At 47.3% G+C, this 22435-nt stretch overlaps 1 long non-coding RNA gene across 1 annotated transcript; it reads right to left on the reverse strand.

Moving 5' to 3' along the window:
* Positions 1-2108: 2108 nt before the first annotated feature.
* Positions 2109-15473, reverse strand: LOC118540473 (uncharacterized). The gene is made up of 4 exons (XR_004919661.2): positions 15315-15473; positions 7068-7151; positions 6449-6724; positions 2109-4494 (listed from the first exon to the last, which is right to left on the reverse strand). It is a non-coding gene; the product is annotated as an uncharacterized LOC118540473 (long non-coding RNA).
* Between the last annotated feature and the right edge of the window lie 6962 nt (positions 15474-22435).

Raw genomic sequence — 22435 nt, forward strand, 5'->3', positions numbered from 1 at the left:
CCTTATGCTGGAGTGGCTATCCCATAATATACACGCCCCACTCTTTTCAGCTGAAGGGTTATACAGGACGTGTACACCAGGGGTGGAATCTTGGGGTTCATCTTAGCATTCTTAGAATTTGGCCCCCACTGGGAGAAACTGTTCTGAGCCTGGGTGGCAGGGAGGGGCAAGGGCGGGACTGCCCACAGTTAGCAGGAGGCCTTGGTGCCTTCTTGGCTTCTAAAAAATACCACTAAAGTGACAGGACTTTGAGAGGGGTGGGGTAAAGCCAGAGCAGGCCCAGCCAGGTTTATTTCCTGAATTCCCTTTAGAATCATGGATGCTTTCGTCATTTTTTAAAATTCTTATTTATTTATTTATTTTAAAGATTTTATTTACTTGACAGAGAGACACAGCGAGAGAGGGAACACAAGCAGGGGGAGTGGGAGAGGGAGAAGCAGGCCTCCCGTGGAGCAGGGAGCCCGATGTGGGGCTCGATCCCACGACCCTGGGGTCATGACCTGAGCCGAAGGCAGACGCTTAACAACTGAGCCACCCAGGCGCCCCTTATTTTTTTAAAAAGATTTTTTTATTTGAGAGAGAGAGACAGCATGAGCAGGGCAGAGGGAGAGGGAGAAGCAGACGCCTGCTGAACAGGGAGCCCGATGAGGGACTCGATCCCAGGACCCTGGCAGATGCTTAAACGACTGAGCCACCCAGGTGCCCCGTTTTCGTCATTTTTAAAGAAAGAAAGGCTGTATATTGAGGAAGTACTGGTGAGGGTTGGGGGATGGGAGTGGAGCAGGTTGTTTTTAACGCTGTGTTTCTGAATAACATGGCCCAGATCTATTTCTGAGACACATGGCATTATCAGACAGAGAGGCGTCTAGAAGTTGCATGTGTACAGAAATCGTGCCAGCCAGCAGAGAAGTTATCTCCCCTTTAGAGACCTCCTTTAGAAGAGATACCTCCTTTTAAAGAGAGTCCTCGAGCTGCTTCAGGACCCTATGGCCCTAGTTCGTATCTCTAACTGGCAGGACTGTGTTTGACTGAAATCCTTCAAGCTAAACTTTCTTTTCGCAGCCTTGGTGAAGGCAGAGCAAATGATTCATAGATTCACAGATGAGAGGGAGAGGAAGAAACAAAGTTACAGAGAGGCAGAGAGAGGCAGAGACTTTTACATCATCCATCCCTCATCTTAAAGACTAAGAAAGCCTCAGTTTGGGGTTGGGTATCTCCAAAGACCAAGCTACAAAGCAGGCTAACTCTCTCAATGCCAGAGAACAACTGAGGCAGGGAAGCAGAAATTCAGGCTAGCAGTGAGGCCTCCTCTCTGAACACCCATGTGCTCCAGCCCTATCTTTGTACTCCTCCCTTGGGCTGTTCTAGGTCTTTCCCGTCCACTTTATGGTAGGGTTGCTTGGAGCAACAGCATTCCATAGGAGCTATTTATTGCATGCTTACAATGTGCTAGGCTCTGCGGGAGCTCAATAAAGAGGCAGACATAAATATGTGGAAAATTAAATGGCAGGGGTGAACGCAGACAAGACAAGAGATGCCAGGGGCTGGTGAGTGATTAATTGCCCGAGGGTGGGGATAAAAACCTTCAAGGAGTTCAGAAGAAGTAGTGATCGCCTCATGCTGGCGTGCTGAGTCCGAGACTGACTTGATGAAAAATTTTAGCATGGGCTCGGTCCAAACTTTTTTTCCCCCTTTCCTCACCCTCCATTCCCCTCTCCCCCAAGCTTCTGGATGTCTGGAAGTAGAGGTGTTTTCCAAGCAAAGTTTGAAGAACAGTTGTCAGTTGGGGGTTCAATCTAAACTGGCTTCCAAAGAACAGCAAGGAAACTCAAAGAAGTAGCAGGGTTTTTTTAAAGTAATAATTCTTTTTTACCTGATGCAGTGTCTTCGTTTCAGCAGGAGGTACAGAAAGGCACGGATTGCCACCTTTTCCTTTCATTAATGACTTCTATTCAAATAGAATCAAAACACTTAATCACTCTGTTTAATGTCAGCTGGTCACAGGTGGTCAGCAATGCTGTTGAGTCTGACCGAACCTGAGGGACTTAAGAAGTCATTCAAAAAGCGTTTAGTGAGCCCCTACTTAGAGAACAAAGCACACTCTGAACTTGTCTTTCTAGAACTTTAGTTTATTGGCAGAGAGGGAAATAACAGGTAATTACAAAGCAGTGTGTTCTGCTTATCTATTGCTGTGTAAAATCATCCTAAAACTCAGTGGCTGAAGAAAAACCAATGATTTTTCTTTCTCACAATTCCGTGGGTAGACGGGGCACAGCTGTAAGCAGCTGCTTTCAGCTGGGAGCTTGTTGGGGGCTGAAAGGTCCAAGATGGCCTCTCCAGGGTCATGCAGTAGCTTAGCTTGGGCTTCTTGACAGTGTGGTGGCTGGCTTCCAAGGGAGAGCATTCCAAGAGAATGAGCCCCAGTGTGCAAGTCGTAGCAATCATTTGCTTGTATCATTTTGACTAAGGTTCCAATGGCCAAAGCAAGTCACATGACCAGGCCCACAGTCAACGGGGGAGAGAACCACATAGGTTACGAAAATCAGGAGATGTGGTTCTTTTGGGAGCCACCAACATAATCCTTCACAGTGTGTGATAAATGCTACTAGAGTAGAACTAAAGGCACACCCGGGAGGGGGACCTAAACCAGATTTCCAGGTCAAGGGTGACTTCCTGGAAGAAGAGACATTAATTTGAGACATGAAGGATAGGTAGTTATGTCTGGGACATCCATAGTTTTTACCTGTTGAGCAACCCCACAATTTGTTCTTTCTTGGAACACTACTTGTAAGATTCGTATTAGGTATACCAAGCGTATAAAGTGATTATTTTTTCTAGTCACAAGAATTAATCAACAGGCAGAAGACAGAGCCATGAACATGCTTTTCACACGGCTGATTAGATTGTCACTATTTTTCTCCTACTTGCTCCATCTGGGTTCCCAGCAATACTGACCCTAACTTTTGATTCTACATAGCATTTCCAGCTCTCTCCTTCAACTTGGTTGCTTGGGGTTTCAACTCCTTCAAACTAGCTATGTCCTTATATTGACTGTTAAGGTTTAATTCTTGTAAAATTATGACTTCCTGATTTCTCAACTGATTTTTCTCGAGATTCTGAGAAACATGTAAATTCCACCAGGAATGGCTGAGAAGGGATTCTTGCATAGGTAAACACTACTATTGTGGCTGAAACTAAGAGGGGGAGTCAGTCAAATGAGGTAGGAGAGGTAGATATCATAGGAAGAGGGAGGGTCTCATAAGCCATTTTAATTTAGAGCTTTATCCTGAGATAAATAGGAAATCACTGAAAAGTTTTAAAAGGGGAGTGACACGATCAGAATTGTGTTTCAGAAAGACCTCCAAGGCTGAGGTGTGGACACTGAATTGAGACAGGGAGATCTGCTAGAAGGCTGATGAAACCATCCTAGAAGGAGGGCGTGGGGGTCTGAACTAGGTAGGGGCCAGGGAGATAAGGACAAGTAGACAGATTAAAGAAATACTTAGGAGGTGGAGGGCTCCTGGGTGGCTCAGTCCGTTAAGCATCTGACTCTTGATTTTGGCTCAGGTCCTGATCTCAGGGTCATGGGACTGAGACCCGTATCAGGCTCTGTGCTGGGCATGGAGCCTGCTCAGGATTCTCCCCCTTTCCCTCTGCTCCCTGCCCCCCACTGCTTGTGTGTGTGCTCTCTCTCCCTCTCTTAAAAAAAAAAAAAAAAGAAAGACTTAGGAGTAACACTTAACAAGGCTTCCTAATTGACTGGGCACAGGACATGGGGGACTGGGTTGAGTCTTTGCAGACTTTGGTCTCCTGCCTGATGACCTGCCCAAGATGATACCCTAGGTCTTAACTGTTCAGAGAGCAGAGATCAATATCATTTCCTTTTTTAAAAATCATTCATTCATTCATTCATTTAGGAATGAATATAACACCATTTCTTCTTATAACTACCCTTCTGCTCCCCTGGGTATTTCCTTTCATGGACTCTCTCCCTACCTCCTTATTCAGTATCTGCCTTAAACTTGGAGTATCTTAAACCAAAGTTGTCTTTAAAATTATGATTTTTCTATCATAATACTCAAAGGATCTCCCAGAGACAAATCTGTCCCATCATGTCTATTTTAAGTTTAAACTTAAACTTAAACTTTCTCTCCTTCTTCTGTCAAGACCGAGCCAAGACAAATTAGAGTGGAATTCCAAGATAGAGGAAGGCAGTAGAGAAGATGTCTTTTCACGGAGCCACTGCTAACCTATGTGAAGCCTCTGTGCTTCCGAAAAAGGCACCAATTCTGCTTGGCCCATGCAGTGCCCCGTGATTGAGTTTCTGGGGCTTACAGCTGAGAGTGCTGCCTGATTTGATGAGATAGGGCAATGAGAAGCACATTCATGACCTCTGCCTTCTGCAGGGAGACAGTCCTCCACGGGGTCTTGTGTTTCCGCACTTCTTGCCAGCAGAGGCTCAATCTTTTCAAGGATGTATATGCAGCAAATAGCCTGAAAGACAAAGATAGCATCTGTCCAGAGATAAAGGCAAGTTTGTTTACCATACAGTATAGCAAAGATGACTCCCTCCAAAGCCACAGGCAGGCAGGTTTGCTCACTTCTCATTAAAAAAGATGGGGGTTCCCTAAGCATGGGGTTCCTCAGCTGTGACGCCAACCTGCTGTGTGGGTGGCATCCACCTGGACGTCTCCATCGGGCACCCTCCATCCTTGAGGAGCCAAGGGAACTGAGAGGCAAGCACAGAGCTCATGCCGCCTCCTATGCTATAAACCCCTGTCCCTGACCAGGAGCCTCTTGCCTTCTGCCAGCATCCACTAACCGGTGGCAGGCTAGCTTGTTAGCTTGTTAGCAGAGTAGAACCTCAGATCCTTCAGATTTCTCATGGAGCTGATGTTCTCATTGGGGAAGAACAAACCAGTAAACAAATTAAGTAATTGTAAATTGTCCGAGCGGCAATTAGGGGTTAGATAGAGAGTAGGGGTTAAGATAGAGAACGTGGGGCGTGGCAGGGCACAGAGATGGGATGGTGAGGGAAGACCTCTCAGAAGCGGTGCCATTCCAACGTCTACAAGAGGAGTCAGGCAGAACCACCATGTGAACAGAGAGGCCCAAGGAGGCCAGGCAGAGGGAACAGCATGCACGTCCTAAGGCGTATGGGAGGAATGGAAAAAAGACCAATTTGGCCCCGGGATGGCAAATGAGAGCGAGCTGTGGTCTGAGAGGAGGTGGGAGATGGAGGCGTGGCACCATCTCGCACAGATCCTTGTGTGTCGTGGATGGAAGCTTGGCCTTTTGCCGGAGTTTTCAAGCACGGCGTGAACTGACCTGGTGGACCTCCTAGAAGGTCACTGTCTCGAGTGGTGCTCCGAGCGGCACGGGAGAGGAGTGGAGACAGGGATGGCCAAAGAAACACTTGGGAGAAAATGTAAACAGCACGTGGTAATGTGGGGAGGTGAACACCAAGGCCAGAGATCTGGCGGTCACACGCTGATGACGGGCTAGAGTGCTCTAGTTTTTAGAAATGAGCCCGAGCCTTTAGAAGAGGTTGAGGGTTGTAGTAAAACATCTATAGACACATTTTATAAAACTAACATTTCCCCGTCCCGCATCGGGCTTCCTGCTCCGTGGGGAGCCTGCTTCTCCCTCTCCCTGCCGCTCCCCCTGCTTGTGCTCTCTCTCTCTGTCAAATAAATAAAATAAAAATATTAAAAAAAACCCCCGCATTTCTCCAATGACTTATTTTCCCAATGGTTTTATCTCCAGTTTGAGCTTCCCCTGGCAATGTCTCTGAACACTTTTCTCTGACCACACTTACTAGTGGCCTATAGAGAATAACTTAACTGTGCTAGGGACGTTGCTAGGCACTTGCAAAATGAATTCCCTCTCCTTCCTTTGGTTTGCAAGCTCTGAGAGCCGTGTTCTTCAGGGGAGGGAGTGCACGTCACTCAGGTGAAGCCTGGCGGCAGCAGTGCTAAGTCTACACCGTGAGCCGTGCAGCCTGACAGGGCACCTGGCTCCACGCAGGCATTCAGGGCCTGGTGGGTGGCCGCACGGGCTCCCGCAGCTGCACCATCTCAAACACGTGCTCTCCAGCAAAGGGAACCGAGGAGATGAAGCCCCCTGGTTTTTAACTACCTCAGCTCAGAAATGGCACATATCACTTCCACTTACGGTCCGTTGGCCCAAAGGAGTGATCTGGCTTCCATGTACTGGCAAGAAAGCCTGAGAGATGTAGAAAGCACGTGTAGTGGCTGGGGAACACTGTTTCTGCCACAGTGTATCTATAACGCATTCAGGAACCAAAAGGGAGAGAGGCATGGAATGGACTAAGTAGTGCCTTCTCCATGTCAGGCACTTTGACTTTTGTCCCCATATTCATTTGCTGTTGCTGCACAACAAAGGTACCAGGTCGCCACAGTACCCTAGCACCCATTTATTTGCTCACAGTTCTACAGGTCAGAAGTCTGGGTGGGCTCAATTGCGTTCTCTGCTTGAGGTCTCCCACGAAGCTGCAATCAAGGTGCTGGCCAGGCTGGGCTGTTCCTTGGGGCCTCTGGAGAAGGATCCATCTCTGAGCTCATTCAGGTCATTGGCAGAATCCAGGGCCTTGCAGAGGGAGGGCGGAAGGGTGTCTCTCAAGCTCCCTGGCCCTTGCACATGAAATCCTCTTCATGCTTCAAACCTCTCTGACTTCTTCTGCTACCAGTCTGAGGAAACTCTGCTTTTATAGAGCGAGAGAGGAGACTTTATGAGATTCTTAGGCCCTGGCAGGTCTCAAAGAGCTGGGTGGGGTCCTGCCCCCCACTTCTTAGGCAGAGCGCTTGGAAACAGAGCCGCTAGTGTTGTAGCAGGTCAGGACCAGGGGCTCTGCCATGCTCTTAGAGCGTCTGAGCCCCAGCGTGGAGCAGAGGCGGCGACACTGTATCTGTGTCCCTGAGTGCTGGGGAAGGAACAGAACCACTACAACTCAGGGGGCGTGTGGGTGGAAACGAAGGGCCTCTCTGTGGCTACCTTCATGATCAAGGACAAAAGCCAGATGAGATGCCATAAATTTTAGGAGGTACCTGTATGAGCTGACGACAGGTTGGGCCACCCACTGGCTCCTTTGGTGTAACGTAAGCTCTCTGGAACTTGATATAAGCCACAACCTCAGGGAAAAGAAAGGGTGAGTTTCTATCATCCAGGATATAATCTGGAAACAAACCTACTTGAGATGTAGACAAATGGGATATGCTGTATTTCTTACACACCTTGATTTTTGCAAGGAGGTCAGTACGGATTTCATCACTGGCAGTCTTTAGGTTGTTGTCCACCTTGGAGACAGTGAGCTCCCAAGGTCATCCCAAATGCACAGTGCACTCAGTGTCAAGCCCAGACAGAAAAGGGGCTTTTACTTCAAGGGAGACAATTATTCAAGAACTATCTGTGCATCCACTTGGTACTATTCTAGGCAGTGGAGGTGTTGCAAGAAACATTCAGGTATGGAGGTTATAGTCTAATGGGGGGGTGACGCCCAATAAATAAGTAATAGACGTAAATGGTAGATTGTGTGAAGTGCTACAGAGGGAAATAAAGCAGGGCGAGGAGGTTGGGAATAGAGAAGTAGGTGTGCAATTTCAGACAGGTGGTTGGGGAGGCGTCACCTGGGAGGGGACATGTCTGTGTGACCTGAGGAAGTGTGGGAGGGAGCCTTGCAGATATCTGGGAGAAGGGCCTTCCTAGGAGGAGACACAAGAGCCAAGGCCGTGAGACAGGTGCACACCTGACATTCGGGAACAGCAGGGAGACTGACGGCCTAGAGCAGGGAGGACCACAAGGGTAACTGTAAAGATGTGGTCACAGAGGCACCAGGGACCCAGTACTGTGCGCCCACTATGAGGATTTTGGCATTTACTCTGAGTGATATGGGGAGCTCCATCGGGATTTGATCTTTGGAAATTAAAGAGGTAGAACCTGGGAGAAAACAAGGATTAGGGAACACAACGGTCAGCAGCATCCTGACATTCTTAGAAAACTAGGGTGGTATTTACGACTCTGTTTCTAAGACAGTTATCTCTATGTTTTGCTACACTTCACCATTTTCCCCTTGAAGAGATCATGCGATGACCAGAAAAATCACTGCCCATCAGTGCTTACACCAACTGAAACAACCCCCTGCTGGCCTTCAGCAGTTGCAGAACGGCAGCCATCTTGCTTAGGCCCAACGGTCGCCTGTGGGATCCCTCACTCAACAGGTGGCGGCGGGGGAGGGTTCTATTTCTTTCCATTTGATTCCTTCCCCAAAGGGCAGCAACCCTGCAGGATGAGTCCACGTGGATGAACCCACTCTGGACAGTGTGCCTCATGGTGCCTCTCACTGGCTTTTTTGGGGGTTTCCCATGAGGGACCCTGAGGCCTATTGCACTGGGAGGACACCAGGACCTCCCATCCTCAAAGTCTTCCCAGGGCACTTTTCTGGCAGCCCATGGAGCTGCGTGCCCTCAGGGGCAGGGGCGCTCACCTTGACTTTTTGGTGGGTCCCAGACCTGAGGCTGGTCAGGTGGCATCTCCTCCCTCAGGGTTTTGGGCATCTGTTTAAGACAAACCAAGTCCTCAGGAGGAGGAGGGGAGAGGTCAAAGTTTGGAATGGCATGGCTCTGATCCTTCTGCTCTCTCTAGCTCCAAGAATGTCCTTTCATTGGTGTTCCTCCCCTACCCCACTGCCATCCAGGATTCTGGGCGAAGACAAAAAGGTGCTGTTTCTGGGTCCTATCCAATGCTGGAGCCACCGGAACTCCTACTATATGCTCCCCGCCGCCCCAGCTATCAGCTGAGCCCTGTGTAACTGTGTGGACCATGTCCGAGGTCTTGCATGGCTCTGTCTGGGCATGCTGTGGCCGCCGTGTGTACATAGCCACAGTCACAGGGATGAGTGTCATCCGTGGGCTGTGCAGTGTCACTGTCAGGAACACCTGTGCACCTACTCAAGTGTACCTTCTAGAGCTTGCTACTTTATACCTGTTACAGAATAGACTGTGTTCCCCCCAAATTAACCCCTCTTATGCAACTACATAAGGATCAGGACCTTTAAGGAAGTGATTAAGGCTAAATGAGGTCATAAAGGTAGGACCTTAATCTGATATGACTGGTGTCCCCGTAAGAAGAGGATGGGATAGCAGGGAGGCAACTGCACAGACAAGAGGCCATGTGAGGTCACAACGAGAAGGTGACCATCTGGGCACCTGGGTGGCTCAGTTGGTTAAGCGACTGCCTTCTGCTTAGGTCATGATCCCGGAGTCCCAGGATCGAGTCCTGCATCGGGCTCCTTGCTCAGCAGGGAGTCTGCTTCTCCCTCTGACCCTCCCCCCTCTTGTGCTCTCTCACTCTCTCTCTCAAATAAATAAATAAAATAAAATCTTAAAAAAAAGAAGGTGACCATCTGTAAGCCAAGGAAAGAGGCCTCAGGAGAAGCCAAACCTGCCAATACTTTGATCTTGAACTTCTAGCTTGAAGAAGCAGAGAAAATTATTTTCTGTTGTTCTGCATCTAGTCTGCGGTATTTCATTATGAATGCCCTAGAAACTCTTAGAATACTCCTAGCTTTTTATGATGGGGATACTGACACATGGCAAAAATGGTGGGGGGAGCGGTAGGGGGAGAGAGAGGGAGAAGGGGTAGGGGGAGGCATTCTAAAACATCCTCACTTTTTAGTAAGACAGAGCTGGGCTGGGAATGAAAAGCAGGAAATGGGACTAAAGGCTGTTCAGTTTTATCATGACCCCACAGGATCTCCAACCTATGGGTTGCACCCTGATTCTTTTCCCTAATTATCATCAGGAGCCTGCTACAGGGCCAAATCTTCTCCTATAGTCTCCCATTTGCCAAGAGAACACTTCTCTAGCTGGGAACTTCTGTACTTCTCACTGTGGCTGGGACTCCCCAGCACCGCCCGGGCCTCGGACAAGTCCTTATGGTCGAGCCCCTACTTTCGCACTGAAGTTGGAAACACTGGCATCCCAGGCAGGCATGTGTTAAGCTGGGACTCGGCACAAATAGCTCTCCGCATTGTTCAACTAGAGCACAGCTCCATGTGCCTTTTAAAAATAGCAGCACTGTGTTTGAAATTTTCTAGAGAAGACATGTAGGGTGTGTCTGTGTGTGTCTACCACGCCCTCCTCTGTGTTCATTCTAAGGAGGTGCAAAATTAGAACATTTCCGAGGGGAAAGGGGAAGGAAAGACCATGAACACGTGGCCACACCCACACACACCCCCTTCACCCCACTTCCTGGTAGGGTTCTCACCAGGCACACGGCCTAGAGACAGGGCTCTACTAAGGGCTTGTCTTCTCCAAGCCATGAGCATGGGCCCATAGGGGAAGTTGCATGAAAATAAATATGAAGACTTAAAACAGTCTTACTGATTGAAATCAGTTGAAGAAAGCAACACTGAGAGAGACAAAGAGGAAGAGAGAGAGTGATTTTATTAATGGGCTACAAACTGCAAAGGCAAAATCCTGTCCAAGCTACCCCAAAAGCACGAAGCCACCTGGGCGGGTGCGGGCTGCGGGGGGGCTGGCTCCAGTCCTTCACCCACCCCCGTCCCTGCCTCAGCTGGTGACAGCTCTCTACCCAGCACGGGGTGTGACTCCAAGTGAGAGGACCCCCAGGCGTTCGGACCCTCGTGAGCGAAAATAGTGGTGCTTGCAAGTGACAGCTGGGATAGCTGGAATTGTTATGAGAAATTCCAAGAGAGCCAGACACTTCCAGGGGAGCCTGTGGGTGGAGGTGGGAATGAGCCCTCCATCTAGGGAAAGAAAAATGTTTCAAGAACCCTGTCATTCCCAACCATCAGCTCCAAGTTCCAAACTGAGCAAAATTTGCCTTGGAGAAGGAAAAGAGAAGCTCGGCTACGAACCCCGTGTCCAGGAGGTGGTTGGCGTCACTCCTGCAAGGGCTTCGAGACCTTTCTACAAACCAGGCCACCTGATTCCTACTGCCATCAGCATCACTGCAGCCGCTTCCAGAAGCAGCTCTGCTTATGCCCCAGATGCTCCAAGAAACAGCTATTTTCTGCTGTTGGATCCCTCACGCACCAGACATTTTACCAGAGGCCAAGGCTCAATTCCCGTCCTCTTCTGCTGCCGTTTCAGCCAGTTTTCTTCCCCTTCCTGCTTCCTGGTGCTCCCTCCCTTCTGTTTTCTACACAAAGCTGCAATTATTGAGCACTTAACTGCAACAGCATACTAGCCACTGGGTCAGGAACTGTGCAAACTCTCAATCATCACAACCGCCCTCAAGAAAGAGATACGTATCCTCCGTCTACAGAGGAAACAATGGGGGTGCAAGGAGAGGTGCCTACTTTGACCAAGACCATACAGCTAGTTAGTTATCAAGACAGGAGCCCTGCACTGTCCCGCCTCACAGCCCTGTGCTTCTCCAAGCCTGCACCGCTCCCCACATCCTTTTCGGCCTGCCTGTGGCATCAGGACTGTGGGGGGATGGCTTTGGCAGAGTGTCCCAGGCAAGATTTCAAGATTGCCGCCAGATCTGAAGCCCTCACCAGTAGATGTCCAAGCCAGGGCCTGCTGCCCCCTCCTCTGAGCCTGGGACTCCCCCACAGGCCCAGGGCCCCACCTTCCCCACCCAGGGCCCTTCACCATCAACACCACCACAGACTGCAAGCTTTTGGTGGAAGGCAAAGCAACCCCTCTTACAGGAAGGTTTAGGGACCCAAGCCCAGTTAGTCACAAAAGTGAAAGTGGCCCCAGAGAGACGGGGACGGTGTCTTCTAACAAGATCAGAAAGCTGACTCTTTAAGCACACTGTTTAACAATCTCAGCAGAAACCTGGAGCTTCCACGTGGGAAGAAAACCACCTGGAGCTAGCCCCTCTCAGACACACTGCTCATGCCCACACTGAGCCCCATCATCAGCCCCCAGTCCCTCTAGCCGCCGGCGGGCCCTGAACACAGGGCATGGCTGGCCCTGGGTGGGGCACAGCTGGTCCCGGCAGGGCTCTGGTGAGAAAGCATCAGAGCCCAGGGTCCAATATGAGGAGGAATCCAGGGCAAGGGTTGGGCCCTGAACAGAGTTGAAGTGTTAACCCTTGTAGTGCTGAGTTTCACACGTACCCAAACTCCGTAACATTCAGCTCTCCCAGAGCATGGTGTCTCCCCCAAAACAAGTATTGATTTGTATACTTCCTTTAGTCCCCAGTTTATTCCCTAATCTTGCCCATCATCTTCTTAAAATAAGCAATAATTGATTTAGGTGACTTCCCAAAGTAGAGAGGAGGGGAGTTAAGCCCAGTAGGGAACTCCAATTAACTATGGGATCAGTGTTACAATAGATCCTGTGGGAAACACAGTGATTTTTTGCACCTGCTTGGGTTGCAAACACCCTCTCGGGTTGCAGGTTAGCACTTGGTGCAGCCTTGCTTCTGAGCAAAGGAAATGCAAAGAAGGGAACAGGCTACTCAGCTCCTGGGGGCAATTTTGCAAAAGATAAAAAGCCCTGGAGGAGAAAACCGGAAAGAGAGAGGTGTGCATGGAGTGAGAAGTAGAGAGAGAAAGAAGAGAGACACGGGGAGGAAGGAAAGGGGCAGGAAGGGCTTAGAGGAGAGAGGAGATGAAGAGGAGGGGAGGTGAAGAGGAGGATGAGGAGGAGGGAGGGAGGGAGACGGGGGGGGGGAAGAGGGAAGGAGAGGGGGGGACAAGAGACTGATCTGTGCTCCCAAACAGTGGTTTTCAGCACTCCAACCAGAGCAGCTTTCAGGAGCCAGCAGTCAGGGCTAAAGCTCTGTGCGGCAGGAGCAGGAGGCTTGCAGGACCAGCACCTGGCTGTATTTGGTCCGGTGGCCTGCTGCCTTCCTCAAGCTCTGCGCAGGTCGCGCACCATTATCAGCTGGCTGGAGGATTTGCTCCGTGAAAAGTAGCAGCTGCTCCTGATTGGACTTTGCTCGGGTTCCCTGGCCTGGGAAATTTCATGCGCATCTCTCTGGCTCACCAGGTGAAACGGAAAATGGAGCACTTCTTATCTAGGAACTACCACCATCCTTGTGGCTAAGGAGGAAGCAGATCAAAGCAAATGAACACTTTCTTTAGGAAAAGCACCAGCTGTAAGGATGGTCTACCGTCTGGGTGAAGGGCAAGCCTGCTTATGGAATCCGTATGCTAAGCTCTGACCCAGGGGATTCGACAGCATGTCCAGGGCTGTGGTTGACACAGAAATTTTGCAATGACACAGTCCACCTGATTTGCTGAAATGAAGTGATGTGGTTCCAGAAGTACTAAGGTGTGCCTTTCTGAGGGCTCCCACCATGCTTCTGACATTTCATATACTATGTTGGGATATAGGAACAGAAATTTAGAATTTTGTGAGTAATGAAAGAAAGGCCCGGCTTAAGAAATATCACTATAATGCTGTGATGTGAAGACTGATATCACAATAGTATTAAGAAAATCAGGATTGCCTTATCTAAAGCTTTGCTGCTTCCTTTCCAAGCCATTACTAAGACCAGAAATGAAATGGACTCCCTGTGACTTTAACCTTCATAAAGTATAAACTTGGCCAATCTGTCAAGCAAACAGCACATAGTTATGGTTGGCTTCTGGCCGGGTGTTACTGGGCAAACATCACGGAAGTAGGAAGAAGGGTCACAAGGCCTTCTGTGCTACAGCCAGGACAGTTCCAGGCAAAGTGGGACAGCTGGTCACCCTTGGTATAACATGCAAATGGGCCCAACACGGGCATTCCTCTACTCTCTGCCTAATCAACTCTTGCCCCCGTGTTAAGACTCAGTTAAATCTGTCCACTCTCAATGCCTGAATCTCAGGGATTTCCCCTTAGAGAATCTCCATGACTCTACGATCTACCTAAATGCTCTCCCACTTGGCACTAATGATATGCGTGCTCTTGTGCCCTGCTCTTCTAGAGATTCCAGCCTCAGCACCACCTGGGAGCTTGTTAGAAATGAGGAATCCCAGCCCCCACTCCAAATCTGCTCATCTAACAAGATCCCCCAGAGGTTGGCATCCACGTTGGAGGCACAGTCCTCGCTCTTTCTCCAACTGATCTGAGAGATGGTCTCATTTCTCCCAACCAGGGTATCAACGTCTGCACAAAATAAGGCTCCATCTCCTGCCATGCAAGGCACACAGTGGATGCTGGAATACCTTCCATGCTTGGATTGGAAAGTAAATTGGCTGGGTGCCATGAGGAAATTATCATCCTCTCTTATTTACCACTGGATCCCCAGTGTCTGAATCTGGAATGCCAGCTGGGATGGGAGAGCAAGGTGGAGGCTCCGGAACAGCAGGAGGCATGGTGGTTCCCTCCCCAGGCTAGTCTGAACAAAGCGCTTTTGTCTGTAGCAATGAAGTCTCAGGAGCCTGGTTCTCAGACTTTCCAATTCTTCCAGCGACTCAGTATACTTTCAATACATCCCATTTCTGCTTATATAGTTTCTTTTAAAAGCCCTGACTTATAGGAGATAGATGTTCATTTGTGAGGGTAAGGACCCCCTTTCCAGATAAAGAGGATTACAGATATCAAGGAAACAGGAGAACCCACGGGATTCAGGGTGAGTAATTAGTGCCTGAGAATCTAATCCAAGAAATTACATTTTTTGCTTTCCTACTACATTCTCTAAGCACGGACCAATCAATGATTTGATTACACTGGAAGATATTCAGGCAAGTCCCAGGGACCTATGGAATATCGCACACATTGTACTCTTTAACACAGGAAAAGAAAGCCATAATTATTTTTTTCACTTTGGAAACTGCTTGATCTGGCACAACAGAACTTAGTCAATCCATCAAAAACTATGTATTGAACACCAACCATATGGAGACTTGGCTAAAAGTTTGCCCAGTCTGCTTGGCGGAGAATATCCAAGCCTAGACTCACATCACCCCACAACTGGAATTAGTTAGGCTGATTTGTAGTCTGCTTTAGAAACTTTTGAAAAAGTAAACGTCTTCCTAAGCCTTCCATTCCCCCTGCAGTTCTTTTTCCTTCTTGTTGGGTGATGTGAGAAAGAGAAGGACAGAAACAGCATCCCCCCAAAGGGTTTATTCACTGCGACCAGAGCTTCACTATTAAAGAAACAAAGACAAAACCAAAAACCACAGAGAAAAAAATATCCTCTATTGGCCAGGAATTAACTGCAATTAGCTTTTCCAGTGGAAGCCTGACTCTCATGGCTAGAGGCTTCACAACTCTACAGCACAGGCAGGGAGAATTCCCTCCAGGAAGAGGGAATAATGTTCCTGAGCTTGGCCTGCTCTGACCTGGAGCACCCTTGGAACACCTCAGAAGAATGGAACTCACCAGTCCACAGAACAGACACCTTGCGGAAACCTGGAGGAGGTCAGTAAGACAAAACCCGTTCCACGTGGGGATCAAAGGGCGTCTGAGACACTGAAACAAAACGGACCTGCTTCATCCTTCAGGACATAAACGAGATGTTCCTTCCCAGAGAACGATGTCAACTCTACAGACACCGTGAACACACCCACTGGAATGCTGCCGTAAGCAAGGCAAGTGGCCTGTTTCCTGTCTTTTCCACCTGCAGACTGGCTATTTGTGGAGTTTACATCTTAGTGCTACTGAGATAGTAGTTACTACAGAGTGGTAAAATTTGGTCTGTCCAAAAGACTTTTTTTTTTTTTTGAACTTACTTGAAAGACAGAACTAACGAATAATTTGAAAAGTTTGGCTAACCCTTGTATTTGGCTATTGTTGAATAACACCCAATCTTTTTTAGTAGCCTTTGAAACACAATCAATTTGGAGCTTCTGCTTCCTGTGTGGAAATTTTGCTGTAAATGTTTGGCACTCCAGCAGCATTTATAAGCCTGTGGATGGAAGCTGCACACGGAGGTGGAAGGAGACCATTCCTAATGACTTCACGGAGCTGTCCATGTCTGGGCTCCTTTATACAAGAGAATAAAGCCTGTATGTTTAAGCTACTGTGACCAGGTTTTTAGCTGAGTATGATACTTAACTGATAAAGGCTTTTCACAGTGGCATTGTTCAAAGGAGAAAAAAAAAAAAACACTTAAATCCCCAACAATAAAGGATTGACTAAATACTTTACAGTAATATATTGCTGACCAAGCGGCTCTTCAGTCAACACTCATTCATTCCTTCCTAAATTATTTGTTAAGTGCCTACTATGTGCCAGGAACAGTCCAGACACTGGGGATCCAGATATGGCCCTGCCCTCAAGGAATTGTAGGAGAATGAGAAATGGCATGGAAAGATGTTCCTGTATGGGCTATGATCATGTGACATTGTGCTTCCAAGGTCTGTCCTTTGGGCAGGACACCCCAAGTGGTCATCCTGGATCCCTCCATTGTGAGGACATCTTGGGATATTTCTCATTCTTCTTTTCTGAACCTCATTAAAATTCAAGTTTGAATATCCCATAGAACTCAAGAAAGACCTTTCCAAAGCAGTGTCTTCTTCGGTACAGGCATGATTGTCTTGGGCAGGCCCCCCTTCTTACACAGGGTGTAAGATGGGCTAGGTTTGGAGGGCAATGGGGGCACAGCTGCTGTCTGGAAGGCCACTGCAATCACTGGGGTGAGAAGAATTCCCTGATGCATTGAAAGTAGGCAGGAAGAGAAGGGGACACATGTCCAAACTGTTACAGAAGGGGTTTGCAGACCACAGAGACCCTGGATGCAGGGGGTGAGGTGAAGGGGAGATTTGAAGGTGACTCCAGATGTCCAGCCTGAAGACGCAGGATGGCAGGGTCCAGCGTTGGAGCAGGGAATGGGGGAGGAGGAACAGTTCTTTGGGATGAAGATGAGTTACCAACAGAGAAAGAGCGGTAGTTTTACCTATTTCGCTGTGCAAAAGCAAAGCAAAGCAAACCAATTCAATTGGCAGGCAATATGTGTGCACCTGCTCTGCACTTAGCACAGCAGATTCTATAATCTTGTTATCAAACACTGCTGGGAAGTAAGCCGTCTACACCTCCCCTCCACCAGTGCTTTCCTTTTTCAGATGTCTTAAAATTTTTTGCTCATCTTAACTATTTTGGATGGGAAATTTCCAAGCTGTTATTATAGACTTTCTAACTTGTGAGTTCCATTCAAACAAGCATCTTATTCATCTGTACCATCCCTACACCATTCATAATTCTCTGAATATGGAAGGTACTTGGATTGAATGAAGACATAGCTTTTCATACTGACTCAGAGACAGTGTTCTGTACATCAACTATGTCTTTGTGATGCTTTAAAACACAGCCAAGTGTGCCCAGGACATTCTGTAGACACATGTCTGCGTTGCTGGCTCTATCCTTCCTTGATGGGTCTCTCAGCAATCATTTATATATCTGTGGACTCTTCCTCTGACAATCTCTGCATCCCTGACTTTGTATGCCAAAACCACACAAGAAAGGGGAGGAAAAACCTCTTTTTAGTAGAGCCAGTACGCTCGGAGTGCCAAAATAAGAACTTGTCTTTTGGGGCACCTGGGTGGCTCAGTAGTTAAGCATCTGCCTTCGGCTCAGGTCATGTTCCCAGGGTCCTGAGATCAAGCCCCACATCAGGCTCCCTGCTCCGCGGGAAGCCTGCTTCTCCCTCTCCCACTCCCCCTGCTTGTGTTCCCTCTCTGGCTGTCTCTCTGTGTGTCAAATAAATAAAATTTAAAAAAAAAAAAAAAAGAACTTGTCTTTTGAGAAACGCCATGAACTTCTGTGCTGAAGCTCCAGCAGCTTTAGCGAGCAGGGAACACAAACTGACCCGTCACTATGCAAGGCCACCACACAAAGGTCTTCGAGAGTATTTGCATCCGGTTCCCCTCCAGGACAGGCGCTGCTGCGATGCCCATTTTGCCTAGGAGGAAATCAGACCTGAGGAGGCCCCATCAATCAGTCACAGATCAGGATTCAAACCTATGTTGTTGGACTCCTAAATCCATGCTTTGTAATAGGGTTTTACTGATTCCTGGAGGCCTTCCCGCTGTGCCTCTTTTCTCTCTTCTTCCTCCTCCTCCTCCTTCTTCTTCCTCTCTCTCTTCCCCTCTCTTTCATTTTCATTTGTTTCAATATTCAAGGTTTTATTCCCAAGACACAAGTATGCCAGGGCCCAACCTTCAGATGAGCTATTTTTATATTACTTTATACTTGCCCTCAAGTAGTTTAAAACGTGGTTGAAGACTCTGGGCATGGAACACAACATGAGAACTACAGAGATCGTGTCTGACTCTGCCACCAGCTGCGAGTGAGGAAGAGCCAGTAGGACTTTAATCCCCACCACAGTGTTTTCATTCTCATCGCCCACCACCTTAGCCTCTGGCATGCTGCATCCAGTCTTGATTGCTTTCCAGGTTTGTACTGTTTCTTTCCTGGAGTGCCCACCTTCCCTCACGTCCCTGTCCATCAGAAATTATATTTAGTCTTCAAGACACAGTTCAGGTCATACCTTCTGAGTGCCTTCTAAGCTCCAGCCTCAATTAGCAGCATGCTCTGTGTTCCTTTTCTACTTGATCGGATCTCTGCTTGTTCATCTTCTTTGGAGCTTATGATGGTGTGTTTCTCTCCCACTAGATTATGCCCATGAGGCAAGAGCAAACCTTTCCTGAGTCCAGAAGAGGAGCTAGTGCTGCCTGTTAGCTGAACTCTTCAGAGGGGAACACACTGTGTCTTTCAGCATGATCATGCGTACTTAATCTCCAATACAAACAATGCAGCTTTGGGGAATTTTATTTACTCTTGCCCTCCAATGTCCCTATCAGTAGGAAATTGCTTCTAGCAACATAAGCCTTGGGATGTGCTAAATTAAATTGTGTGTCTTTGTCCTGTTCATGCAACAACAGGCACAAATGGTATGACACTGATTCTTCTCAGTAAAGGTCAAAAGGTTTTACAATTTAAATTAATAAACCTTCAAAATTTATTTTAGTGGGACTTGATGACGCTTGCTTTAATCCAATACCATATTCAATGTAAGTGACTTTTTAGCATATTTGCTTGAGACTATGACCTACACCAAAAATTACCAGAAAGGTCAGCAAAATAAATTGGTGGTTGTACTTAAAGGTTTGGGGGGCACTGCCCAAGATATCTCAGCAGTAATGGTCCAATATTTTTTATGGCTGCCCAATCAATATAGGAAAGGTCAGCTAGTCAGTCTTCCCTAATCTGCGCTGAAAGTAATCTTTACTTATTCCTTCTTACAAATGACTGTGACCTATCCAAATATATGGACTGAAAACACACCTCAATAAAATTTTCAGAGGATTTCTGTGTGTTATTTAGTTAATTCAAATATTTATCAAATGTTTACTCTGCGCCAGACACAATTCTGGACACTTGAGATCTAGTAGTCCATAAAACAGGTAAAAATCCCTGCCTCACAGAGCTCTTTTGAATGGATCACCTAAGCACTGTGCTGGGCAAGCTCACATTCCTGTGAGGTAGATTTTTGTGGGCTCATTTTACTGATGATGTACTAAAGCTCCTGCAGAATAGGTAGCAGATTAACCAGCCAGTCAGCCAACAAGTCGGAAGCCACATCAGTTCTTCTGGTTGCGAGTCTTGCCTCTGCTATACTACATGTCCCAAATCTGTGTGTGAATACTTTTCTGAGAGATAGTGAATATTCCATATTCCAGTATGTTTGGGAAATTCTTTTTGTTACAGGCTGGGTTCTCCTAGAAGTAGCTGCCGAGATGCAGTTGTGCGTGGAAGAGGATTCTTCGGGCATGCTCTTAAGATCAACCCCTGGGAAGGGAAGGGGCAGAAGGAGGATGACACAGGGAGAAGGTGAGCTGCCGTGCAGTCTTAGGGGCAGCCTCAGCCGACGATGCAAGGGTTCTGAAGATGAGATGGCTCTCCGAAGCTGGCCTGAGTTGGGGGCAAGACAACCAGGCCTTTCTATCTCCATGCCAATCAGTTTCTGGATATGGTCCATTCCCGGAAGGGAGCATCACTTGAACAAGGCAGCTCTCTTCAGCTGAGAAAATCCCCAAAGGGGGCCAACAGCTGAGGTGGAAGGGATGCTCCAGGGCACTGCCAGCAGTTGAGGCAATGAGTCCTTCATTCCTGAAAAGGTACATCATAGTGTCCACCACACTGTGGTATTTGTAAGCATGAGATTAAATGGAACAAAACAGGATTCTTTACTATTGTCTGCTGAGAGCCTTTCATGGGCAAATATGTGCTGTGAACTTCAAGAGGGGAATTTACTGTACAGACTTCCCTAAATTTATTTAAGCTTGGGGGTCCATATTAATTAACATGTTCTGATGTTAGGATACTTAGGACACTTATGTACCAGAAATCATAGTGCAACTGGGCAAGTGCAAAATAAAGGAGACACACAATGCACTAGGGTACAAAAATGGACTCAAAATGGATCACAGATCTAAAACTATGGGACTCTTAGAGGAAAGCATAAATGTAAATCTCTGTGATCTTGGATTAAACAATGGTTTCTCAGATATAACAACAAAAGCAAAAGTGACACAAGAAAAATAAAGAAATTGGCCTTCATCAAAATGTAAAACTTCTGTTCTTCATGGAATAAAGACAGTAAAAAAGCGACCTACAGAACAGGAGAACATATTTGCACATCATATATCTGATAAGAGACTTGTATCCACCATGTATGAAGAGCTATTATGACCCAACAATAAAAGGCAAATAACCCAGTTTAAAAATTGGCAAAGAATTAAAACATTTTTCCAAAACAGATTTACAAATGGCCAATAAGCATACGAAAAGATGCTCCACATCATTAACCATCAGGGAAAGGCAAAGCAAAACTACAATGTAATGCCACGTCACACCCATTTGGACACAGTCAAAAAGGCAATAATAAGTGTCGGGGAGGATGTGGATAATTCAAACCCTCACACACTGCTGGTGGGAGTATAAAATGGTGCAGCTGCTTTGGAAAACAGTTTGGCAGTTCCTCAAAAGATTAAGCATCAAGTTACCAAAGAATCAAGAGTTCAACTCCTGGTTATATACCGAAGAGAACTGAAGACCAATGTGTATTATATCAAATTAGAAGCACTGACTGAGTCACCAAGATATAATAAACAAACACTCTGTAGGGCTTGCAAAAAGAATTAGCCAAACATTGTTAAACTCTCAAGCCCCTCCCTCACTTTGAGGCTATAAAGTAAGTCAAAAGTAGATTTGAAGAGGAAGGCTTTATGAGAACAAGTTCTTTGGAGAGCTGTGCTAGCAGGCCCCCCCACCCTCGAAGCAGGCAAGGTGAGGGATGTGCCCCCATGACCTAGAGTTCAAAGCAGGTGGCTCTAGGCAACTACTCAGAGACTTTAATAGGTGTCCCTGATCTGGGGGAATAAGGGACACAGTAGACATGACTGGGGTCTGACTTTCTACTGAAAAGTTTAAAATGGAAGGGAGGCTGGCTAGCGCTGATGAGCAGATCAAAACAGAGGTGGAGGCCTGGGATCAGCCTGCATGTCTAGAATTTGTTGGGACAGATGAAATAAGAGGCTTCCATGGGCCTGATGTGGGCCACGAGCAAGAGTAAGCCAAAGATGTCAGCTTAGGGCAAGTTATTAAAGCCTTCTGGCAGGGTGTGTAGACCTCATTGTAAGTGTGGCAGAAAGAGTAAATGACCAGCTAAATCAGAGGAATATCCACTCAGGTAAGAGATCTCTGTAATGGGGAGGGGGATGGGGTTGAGAGAAATGGGGTCTCCAAATAACATAAAAAGGTGTCCCTCAAGATAAAAGTTTACAACTGCCAACATTCAGAAAGCACAAAGCCATACTATGACCGTGTCAGTTAAAAAACTTTCTCATTCCCGAGACCTGTCCTCCACCCCTGAACCTGCACTAGCTCAAGTGATAAAAGCTGGGGGAGAAGAAGAACAAAACCATTTCTCAAGAGTCAGGCAGCCTTCTGTGGAAGGCCAGATAATAAACACGTGAGGCTTTGGGGGCCATTCAGTCTCTGTTGTAACTACTTAACTCTGCTGTTGTAGTGTGAAAAGAGCCACAGACGATCTTTCAATGAATGAGTGTGGCTGCGTTCTAAGGAAACTTCATTTATAAAAGCCGGTGCAGGGCTTGATTGAGCTCATGACCCATGCTTTTTGGATCCCTGCCCCAGACTGTAGGTTTCTTGAGGGCAGGAGCTTTGTCTGGTTATTACTGTATCTGAAACGCCCTGCACATTGTAGATAACAATGACCAAAAAAATAGTAGCGGCTTCTCCATTACGGATAATGCAGATCCATTTAAAGACAATGAATCCTTTCATTATCTTTCCATTAAGTCCTAAGAGAAAAGAGGCAGTATCCTCGGAGAGAAGAAACTGAACTAAAAGACATTTGACTACAGTCAAAGAGCTTCTCTCTCTGAGGGTGAGCCACATACTGCAGGAGACCGCAGAGCAGGTAAGCTTATATAAGTTACAAAGAAGGCATATTCTAGCATATTAAATGCGATGCATAG

Source organism: Halichoerus grypus, chromosome 6 (genome assembly GCF_964656455.1).
Source record: "Halichoerus grypus chromosome 6, mHalGry1.hap1.1, whole genome shotgun sequence".
NCBI classification, from domain to species: domain Eukaryota; kingdom Metazoa; phylum Chordata; class Mammalia; order Carnivora; family Phocidae; genus Halichoerus; species Halichoerus grypus.